Here is a 10136-nt window from a genome sequence, read left to right on the forward strand (position 1 = left end):
TTCAAGGACAGAGCTCTGTCTTTCTACTTGCACTACTATCAAGAGCTACATCTGAAACATATAGACATGGCCCTAAAGCAGAAGGTGCTTGTGAAGATTTCTTCTTGAGCCCCAGAGTGATTCATTCTAAAGAAGGCCACCCACTGTCCTCACAGACTCTCTCTAGAAGAAGGCGGGATCCAATTTCCCTTCTAAGCTTTTCCTTTCCTTCAAGAGTGGTAGGTTTCCTCCACCTGCCCAGCCAGTATTCTTACAATCACACCTAGGTTTTATCAGAAACACAGACTAGTAATCCTTAAAAGGCAGAAAAGGAGAGATAAGAGCCAGGTAGCCTGCATCATGCTGGACATGAAGACAAGACTTCTGAGAGCCTGTACAGGGTGCACTGATAAGTTTCTGCTTCACAAGGAAGCTACTCTTTCCTTCAACAGGCCTGAAATAGAACCACTCTCCTCAGCCAAACACAGCTGAGGACAGCGAGGCAGAAACCAGAGGCTGCCAGCTGCTATGCCCAGCACTGAGAAGTTGAGAGCTGTGGGGTGCAGTCCCTCCTGGGTGACAATAAGCCTGGCAGCCAGTTTCTGCAAAGCCTGGCAGAGGGAAAAGAAAGACTCTTTAGAAATACAGTTGGCAAAACATTGAATATAAAGGGTACTCTGAGCAACTGCATAATTACAGACTCAGAGTAACTATCTAAACTGGATCCCCCATAGTATATCGTTTGTATGGCAGCAGAGTAGGCTAGACCCCCACTGCACATCCTTTCACAAAATGGTTCTCTGGGCTTCCTTCTTTCTTCATTACAACAGTGATGGAGATAGACGGAGAGGAAGAACTCAACCCAGGAAAATACCGATACGTCCTCTCATCTATTGCATAAGGTGTAGGATTTTGGATCTGAGTGCAAACCCTGGCTCTACTACTTACTGTCTACTTGTATTACCTTATTTGAGATACTTAACCCCAGGCTTTCCATTATAAGACTGTGCTGATGATGAGAGGTACAGCATGTCAAGCCTTCAGCGCAGGGCCTGGCACATGGTACACCCAATCCACAACATTCCTATCAGCAACAGCACCCACCTCCACCCCTGCATCTTCTGTGTCCCCATTACATCTGCAATGTGCATCCATCACAGCACCTAAGACACTTTCCTAGGCTTTTGTGCTGACAAGTCATCTCCAGATTGTAAGCCCTGTACAGGCAAGGGTCATTATATTCTCAGCTCGGAGCATGTACACATACATGCACATGCTTGCATGCACACATACACATACATACACACACACCACCATGAGGTTAACAAATGTTTGCTCAACAAATGAGTGAATGGACAGACTATTAGGTTATTTTCATTGTTTATTTCTATAGAATTCCAGTTTTAAGAACCTTTCTCCAGATGTTGTTACAGATGGCTAACTAACTTGTCTAGGCTAACTGAACCTGCTGACCACATTTGGATTGTGCTGCAACATCCAACTCAAGAAAGTCACTAAATCAAAGGTCCCTCGGTCTGATGAGCCAGTCTCTACTAACACAAGCTCCTGTCCCGGTGCTATAAACAGATTCCCATATCTACTGGGGGCAAGAAAACTGTGCTCCTTTTTAATTGGGAATTTCTACAGCCAAACTCCATTTTGGCTCAGGTAAGCATCCTTTCACTTTTTTCAGAATTTTAAAAAAGGAGAGTGAAAAGAAATGTAAATTAAGTTGTTAGCATACACATACACATGAAAAAAATTTCCAGAGAAAGAGCAATTTCCCTGCAGTGAGCAAGTACCAGGTGGGAGGATGCCAGAGCTCATGGCAAACACTGCCAAGCAGGAGCTGCACCAGCCATGGCTGTTCACCCTGAAGCTCTGGCTCAAGGCAGGGCAAGGACATCCCTTTCCACCGCTTCCCAACAGCCAACTTGCTCCATTCCTTACCCCTCCTTGTTCATAGCTTTGGACAGAAAACTAAAGATTCCTAAAGCAAGGATGTCCACAGACTTATTGTCTAGTATCTCTTCATGGACTAGAATCACAGCTAGGAAATACCCCTGAGGAGCCTTTAGAACAAAAGGCCCAGCACAGTTATAATCCGCCCAAGACTTCCACACAAGCCACACTGGCCACAAAGCACCAAAGACCTTTCAGAAATATAATTTGGAAAGGAAAAAAAAAAAAAAAAGTAAACATTAATTCTGCCCTGTGTATGAACAATTTCCATCTGAGAAAAGGTTATCCCAAAACAAGCCCATGTTTCAGCTACTTTCAAGGTCCTGCCATGTAAAAGAAAAGCCAAAATAAATTTCAAATGGTTTTCCCCAAAGTTCCAGCCTTTGAAATACCCTGACCTCACCAGCTTCAAAACTGGTGTTTCCAAGTTCCAATTCCAAAGAACCTTTTTTTTTAAAAGGCAACATTTCTTCTAAATAAAAACTGTGATAGATTATGTTTAATGCGATGATTTTACCTGATGCAGGGAAAGCCAAACAGGACTGGCTGGCAACAGGGGCAGAAGAAAGAGCCTGCAAATGGTGAAGAACAAGAGAAGGAAGAAGGAATCATCTACCTCTCAGGAAACACTGTCAGAAAAGGGGAACCAGACCTTTGAAAGTTGCTTAGAGAGTAAATCCTTAAAGTTCTCATTGCTAGGAAAAAAAATAATAAATTCTGTGATGTGTGGTGATGGATGTTAGTTAGACTTACTCTGCTCATCATTTAATTTCTACAAATACTGAATCATTAAGCCGGATACCTAAAACTAAGGTAACTGTTTGTTATATGGCAATTACAGCTAAGTACAAAATTGAGAGGGTTAAAAAAGGGGGGGGGAGGGCAAGGAGAAGAGAGAAAGAAAGGGCAGGGCAGCCCTGAGAGAGATAAAGACACACTGGAAACCCAGGGAAGTGAGGATACAAATGGGCAGCGTGCAGGAGGAACCCACATGGGGTAGCCTGATGGGCAGGAGGACAAGCTGACAAGTCATCAGAAAGGATAGCTCCCCAGTGTCAAAGAGCGGGCTCGATGGTGGGGGCAAGCAATTAAACACCAATGACAGATGGAGATAAGGGCATCCAAGGCGAAGTGTCCCTAAGACACTTGAAACCGAGGGCTACCGGGAGGTGGCCAGGCAGCAGTGACAGCACAGCAGCAGGAGGGGTAGCATGTCAAAGAGAAAACAAAGGGTCCCAGAATGAGGACAGAACTGCCGAAGTTTGGGGGCTGGAAGAACAGCTCTTGGGATGGCCATGGGGAGGAGGTTGGGGGCTGGACAAGAAAAACCAGAGCTGTGCCAAACAAAGGAGGAGCCCTCCACACCTCATCAGCTTCGTTCTCCTACGGGGAAGAGTTGTTTCTCAGCAGTTCTCAGCTGAGCAGTTCTCAGTTGTTTCTCTGAAGAGCCTGATGCTGAAGGGACAATGTGGTCCCCATTACCAAGGGCTGCTGGCTCATCTTCCAACAGTCCCCCAGTGGAAAAGACCAGACAGGTTAAGTCTGAGCATCCATCTGTATCTGGTAACCACCAGGAAGGCTGTAGCACTCCACACCATCAAACAGGAATAACCACGTGGACACAGTCATCTTCTGAAAGGAGTGAGGCTGAACGAAGGCAGACAATGTATGTACGTATATGGATAGGTGTGTGCATGTGTGCACATGTACGCGCGACAGGAAAGAGGGATGCATGTATCAGGAAGTTGCAACTGCATTTGAGAGCCAAGACCTAAAAACACAATAGAAGAACAATTATAACATGCAGCAAAATGTGATGAGGAAGACAGTCACTCCAGGGAAAGAACCCAGTGAATACCCCAGTGAGGACCATGGCGGTGGGGACATGCACAGTGAAGCCTCTGGAAGGGGGTGACTCAACTTCTGGCTTGGTACAAGTTGATATTTCCAAGACAGCCAGCAAGAGTGCAGAGTTGTGAGTTGGGAGATTTTCTGTTCTAATCCCAGCCCAGGCAAGACCCTCGACGGCTGAGCCTCAGTTTCCTCTTCTGCAGTACAGAGTGTCCTGGCCATCTGCCCTCAGAACCAAACAGAGCTCTTGAAAAATCTCAAACACAAATGGCAATAAAACCAACTAAAAGCTGAAACACTGCACAGATCAAAAACTGCTGTGAAAAGGGACCAAGTAAGAGATCCGGGGATGTGTAAATGGAGCACAGAGGGGATTAAGGGCTTAGAACCAAGAGTCTAACTCAGCATCTATGAGTCGCTTGGGGATCTGAAGCAGTGGTGGTTTTCAGTGCAAGAGCCCCTAAGAGTTAGAAGAGCTTCGGTCTGGGTTTTATACATGTCCAAGTGATTACAGTTTGTTTTATAACCTTTTATAGAACAATGGGATTGCAGCTGACTGATGCTAATAAAGGGCTGTGATTTATGCTGCTGCTCCTAGAGAGCATTTATTCACTTCCATGCACAGTGACCAGGAGGCGGAAGGCATCTGAGTCCTATGCAGGAGTCCAGGCACAGTGAGACTCTCTCCACAGATGCAAGGCCTTCCTTCTCTAGTCCATGTACTCCACACGTGTTAAACCACAGAAGTCCATCTTCCTGCACACAGACTCCCCCTCTCAATTTTAAACGGTGCATCAACTTGCTACTTCGGCTTTATCTGAGCTGCCCTGATTACGATACCAACATGATTACACAAAAAGGTGCTGCCTCCTACCACAGCCCACACACTGCATGGGTTTAGTCTGTTTTTTCTGAACTGTGAATCCAGCCAGGGCTGGGCTCAAGCCCCTCTTCATCTTTATAGGTTCTCCAGGCCTGCCACATTGTCAACGTTCAACAGAAGATTTGCTGAATTAAACCAAAGAGCCAGATCATCTTGGATAAGTAACAACTTCGGGGAAACTCAAGTTTTGTCATGGATAAGCTAAGGGATGTGGGCAAAGCACCATCCAGCAATGGCAAATGCCAAGTAATCTAACCTTCTGAAAACAAAAGAGCACTTCCTGAATACACACCATCCTTTTTATATACTTCATGCAAAAGAAAAATGCATGTAATTAAACCTGATTCATATGTCAATTAAAAAAACAATTTTAATCTTAGACCCGTCCCTTTGTTAGTCAATGAAACACAAAAGCTGTGTGGGTTTTAAGTTATGAAAAAGCTATACATACTGGTTATCTCTGAAAAAAAATTTATTCAGAAAAAAAATGTTAATTCTGACATTTCCTTTAAAAACGTTCTCCCCTGAAAGACTGTATCTAGAATAACATTGACCTAACAGAAACAAATAAGGCTATTGACAATGGCTACAGTTTAACAAAGGCGTCTGGATTTTTACCTTCCTTGGTTACTGCACAAAAGCAGCAAATGGAAGTACAGTTGCCCCAGCAGCTGGCAAGTTCTCTCCCATAAGCGAAGAAGTTGTGAAACAGCTGGGGAATGCAAGATGCTTTTGAACAAGCTGCTATGTGATCCAAAATAACGTGCTGCCTGTTCGTCTTCTGTACAATGGAAGCGACAGCCCAGGGCAGGTCTGGCGCATGCCCTGCAGCTGCTTCTTTCTTTGCAGCCGGGGCCCAACAAGTGGCTACAAATGGAGTAAGACACACAAAAGCGGAAACCTTGCTCCTAACCCTTTGCATGCTGACAGTGCACGCGGCTCATTTTCCAGTGTGGGAGGAAGCTGCATTCTATACCCAAATGTAAAACCTCCGTAAGGCTTTAAATGGCAACCCCTCCCCGTACTCCAGACCCATGCACTTCTTGGGGACATCTTTCACAGTGGGGTGGTGTTTGATGACATTATAGGGTTTCTGGTGCTTTTGCCCGTGACTGATCGTTTAGAAGATAAATGCACAAGAAAAATCCGCAACTACAAAGTGGCAATGTTAAAGAGGTCCTTCCAAAACAATCTGACATAAAAGAAAACGAGTTCTCTACTTGTAATTGCCAAGTTTAAAGCTTTGGGGTTTCATAACATAGGAAAGAGCTATACTGGCTGTTTGTTAGTTGTTCGGCCTAACTAAGCATGGCCTTACTTCTTCGTATCAGCTTCCAAGATACAGTTCAGCCATTTTCAGAGCATACATCGTTTACCATATTTAGGCAAATATTTCTGAAATGTTATCACAAACTCTCCTCCCTTCTCTACCAGTCTGGTGGCTCACCTTTAAACAGACTCCAGGAAAATACTCTATTTCCAAGGAAATGTTCCCTCTTGCCCAGATTGGACCAGCATATATATTTTTCTTCAGTGTTATAAATGGCCAGTGAATGAGCAAAGAGAATGCTCGCTTCCTTTGCTCCAGTGTGTTTGGTTTTGAGTTTGTTTTTTTCTTTAAGTCCTTGTCATCCTAGCCATTAGGATACTGGCTTCAGATTTAAAGGAAAGATAAATGGCCAGAGGACTGACCACAAAATTATACAGCGGTAAAATGAGGAAGAAAGTGCTGCAGTTCCAGGGCCCCTTGTAAATTCCTTGGGCAACTAGACAGAATTTTCCATCACTACCAGCCCTGCCCCCCACCAACCGCTGATTCCCAAAGAGGGAGCACTCACTACACAGCTGTTACCTAAGAAGAGTGGCAAGTTCAAGGCAAACTATCAACTATTTTACCTCTCTGGAGGAGACAAGGGAAGAAAGAATCTGTTCTTAAACCCATGGTTATTATTTAACATTTGTTGCACAGTTACCATGTGCCACACTCTGTGCTACTAAGTGCTTTGTATGGATTATCAAATTTACCCCTCATAGCTTCAAACCAGGAGGGGCTATTATTATCTCTGTCCTAGAGGAGGAAAACAAAGTTCAGGGAGGCTGAGCAAGTTTGCCCAATATTACAGAGCTGTAAATGATGGAGGTGACATTTCAAGCCTACCATTGTGACTTCAGATGCCTGCCCTTAATCACCATGCCTCGCAGTCGCCACAACTGGCATTGCCCAGAGGCATTCGGAGTCACAGACTGTCATTCCAGAGTTTAAAACATCTTTCTTTAAGGCAATGCGCTTTAAGTACACTCAAGACAATACGAACATCCTAGATCACAAACTTGAGCTCAATGATGCATAAATGTGCAGAGATAAAATCATGTTGTTAGATGCCTAAAAGGCATTTGAGTTTTAACTCATTAGGCAGTTAATTAAGGTTGGCCATATTTCCAAGGCAGCCTTTATTTTACACATATATCCAGCATGGTGACCAAGTATATCACACGACTTATCAAGGGTGGGAACTGCAGCTCCTCACGATCGGGTAGGCAAATAGAGATTCATGCCATGTGGAGCTCCTACCTCAGGCCCACCTGCCTAATGAGACAGCACATAAAGCAGAGGACAGCTATTTCTGACTCTCTTTGGCATTGTCAGAAAATTCTATGCAGTTTTGGGAGAAGCCTTAGTTGTCATACACCTACAACTCTAAGACTTGGTTTAGTTTTGGTGCTGGTCCTTAAAAAACCAGTCCTATGTAGAAAGTCCACCTAACCCAAATGCCTAACATAAGAAAACCTGAACCAAACCGGGCTTCTAGCATATATCCTGACTCTTCAATCAGCAATCTCTAAACAACTCTTCGGTACCAGCCTTAGCCAAAGACAGCGGGAAGAGCAAACAGTACTCTCGGGAGCAAGCCAGACTGCTGTCCCATAAACCTCTTTAAACCTCAGTTTACTCATCTGTAAAATAAAAATAACCGCCTCAGGGAAGGAGAATGGTGAAGATCCTTTCAAAGTGTGTGTGAAGACTCTGTCATCCACCAGGCACTTTATAAAAACCAGCATGGTTCCTGCGCTTTCCTTACTACAGAAGGGAGTGGAGGCAGACGAGAAAGCATGTGAATTCTATCCATTGATCACCGGGGGATACGGTTTCACGGGCGAGCGAGCGAGCGAGCGGAGGGCCCCGGGGTTCTCTTCAGCAGCAGCTCCTCCTCTCGCGTCCAGAGCCCTGGAGGCCTGGTGCGCGGTGCCGCTGTTGCCCAGGCCACTTCAGCCACGGGACCTGTGCACGGGCTGGGTTTGCACAAGCTCCCACAAAACAAATCTTCCCTGCCATCTTTCTCTCCCATTGCACGAGGAACTTCCCGGTGCAATAAGGCGTCAGACTTCAGCAGGGCTGGCCCGCCTTCGCCGGAAGCGCTTAACCCCGCACCTGACCCAGACTGCGGCCCGGCCCGCAGCCTCCCGGCCGCTAACTCGCCGTCCTGCAACTCCCGCCCGCGGGAGCTGCGCCCCGGGTGCGGGCGGTCCCCGGGGCCGAGACCACTCCCTTCCGGAGCCGCCGCGCCGCCCGCCCTTCAGGGAGGGGCGTGCACCGCCAGGCCGGCCGCGGCGCCGCTCGGCGCGGGGACTTCAAACCCGGGCGCGGGAGCGCGGGAGGGGCGCGGGAGGGGCGCGGGAGGGGCGCGGGAGCCGCAGCCACCCTCGCCGCTCGCCCGCGCGGCCCCGAGAGGAAACGGGCGGTGCCGCCCGGGTCGCCCCCTTCCCCGCCCCTCCTCCCGCCCCAACGGGCCGCGGACCTGACTTCCCCAAACTCCGCAGAGGGAAGCCCTGCCCGGGCCGGCACCTCGGGGCGGCGCGCGCCGGGGACGGAAGTGGGGGGAGCCGTGGCCGCGCCGCGCCTTTGTTAGGGCTCGGGACCCCGCGGGCCCCGGCGAGCACCCCGCCGCCGCCGCCGCCGCCGCCCGGGACGGGACAGGACGGGACGGGACGCGGCGGGAAGGGGCGGGAAGGGGCGGGGCGGCCCGGGGCCGGAGTGGCGGCGGCCCCGAGGAGGGCGCGCGGCGGCGCGTCCCGGGGTCCGCCTGCCCCGGGGCCGCCGCGCCTGGGGACGTTCCTCACCTTCCTGCGCCTCCCCGGGCCGCGGGCTGGCCCAAGCGCGGCTTCCCGCGGGACAGCGGCGGGCGGCCCCAGCTTCTCGGCAGCGCCACGGCCACTCCCCGCCTCGCTGAGGCGAGAGAGCGCTGGTCCCTCCTCGCGGGATGATTCACTGCGCTCCTTACCTGGAGGCTCCAACAAGTCCCCTCCCCTCCCCTCCCCTCCCCTGCGCCGGCCCGCGCGGCGGTCGGAAGCGGGCGCCCTCTGCCGGGCCACCCGCGGGATCACCGCAGGGCCGGGGCGCGGAGCCGGGCCGAGCGCCGGACCCTGGGGCCCCCCGCGCGCGGGAGCGGCGCCCACCCGTCGCCGGGGGCAGTGCCCAGCGTGCAGGGCCATCGTGGCCGCCGAGTCCGCGCTGGGCAGACCCCGGGACAGGACCGGAGGTGGCCCCGCGCCCCCGACCCCTGGGCGCGCCCGGAGCCCCCCGCCCGCGGGCCAGCCCCGCCCCCGCTGTCCCGACGGAACCACCAAGAATCGCGTCCGCACGCCTGCTTGCAAAACACTGGAAAGGCAGTTTTACCAAGTGAGAACAAAGTTTGTGTCTTCTCTCTCCGCAGCCTCCTTCTGAGCGAATTAAAGAGGCGGAGGGGAGGGCGGTGGCTGTCGCATCTGCCCCCCGCCCGCCCCCCCGCCGCGTCCTGGACTAGGAAGCGGCCCGGGTGGGCTCCCGGCGCATCCGCAGCCCCGGGCCCCGGGGGCCCCGGCTCTGGCTTAGGGCGGGAGGCCGGGGCCGCCGTGTCACGCACCCGGCGGCCGGGAGGAGCGGCTGTGCGAGCGACTCGAGCTTTCGCCAGAGCAAACGCACTAGCGGCAGGTTGGCCTGCCCCCTGCCCCTCGGTCCCGAGCGAAACTTTGCACGGGGGCACAAAGAGGAGGGGCAGACGGAGGCCCATGCGGGGGCGCCTGCACACCCGTACCCCGACCTCCCGACCCCACTCACCCGCTCGGCGCGCCGGCCACGGTCCCCACCTGCGGGGCGGGCCCCCAAGCACCAAGGTCCCCGCGGCGACGAGGGGGCGGCCGCTCCGCAAGGGCGCGGGGCGGGGAGGCGCGCACCGGCGGGGTCCCGGGGACCGCGACACAGTCCCCACGCCAGCCGGCTCTCGGCGAGGGGCCGGCGCAGTCCCTGCGGCAGCCGGAGCAGAGCGAGTCGCAGGCAGGTCGGGGCCGACCGGGAGCCTCCGTCCCCGAGCGCGGGCGCGGGGCAGCACTTGCAGGGCCCCCGGCTGTCGGCCGCCGGGCGCTCTGAGTGGCTCGGACCGCTCGCCAGGCCGGCTGGGCGGCGCGACCCACCCCCTGGGCGCGC

General features: G+C 51.9%; 1 protein-coding gene across 4 annotated transcripts in view; it reads right to left on the bottom strand.

Annotated features, from left to right (window-relative positions):
• Nucleotides 1-10136, bottom strand: part of SVIL (supervillin) — a 230942-nt gene that overhangs the window by 220483 nt on the left and 323 nt on the right. Inside the window, exon 1 of one of the 4 annotated variants that reach the window (XM_035712994.2) lies at nucleotides 9771-9877. The exons of 1 other annotated variant lie outside the window; for it this stretch is intronic. The gene's annotated coding sequence lies outside the window, so the exon portion shown is untranslated. Of the gene's footprint in view, nucleotides 1-8794; nucleotides 8951-9350; nucleotides 9368-9770; nucleotides 9878-10136 lie in introns of those variants that run through there. 2 more of the 4 variants (XM_049100238.1, XM_035712992.2) reach the window with 2 other exon arrangements.

This window comes from Canis lupus, chromosome 2 (assembly GCF_003254725.2).
Source record: "Canis lupus dingo isolate Sandy chromosome 2, ASM325472v2, whole genome shotgun sequence".
Taxonomy (NCBI): Eukaryota; Metazoa; Chordata; class Mammalia; order Carnivora; family Canidae; genus Canis; species Canis lupus.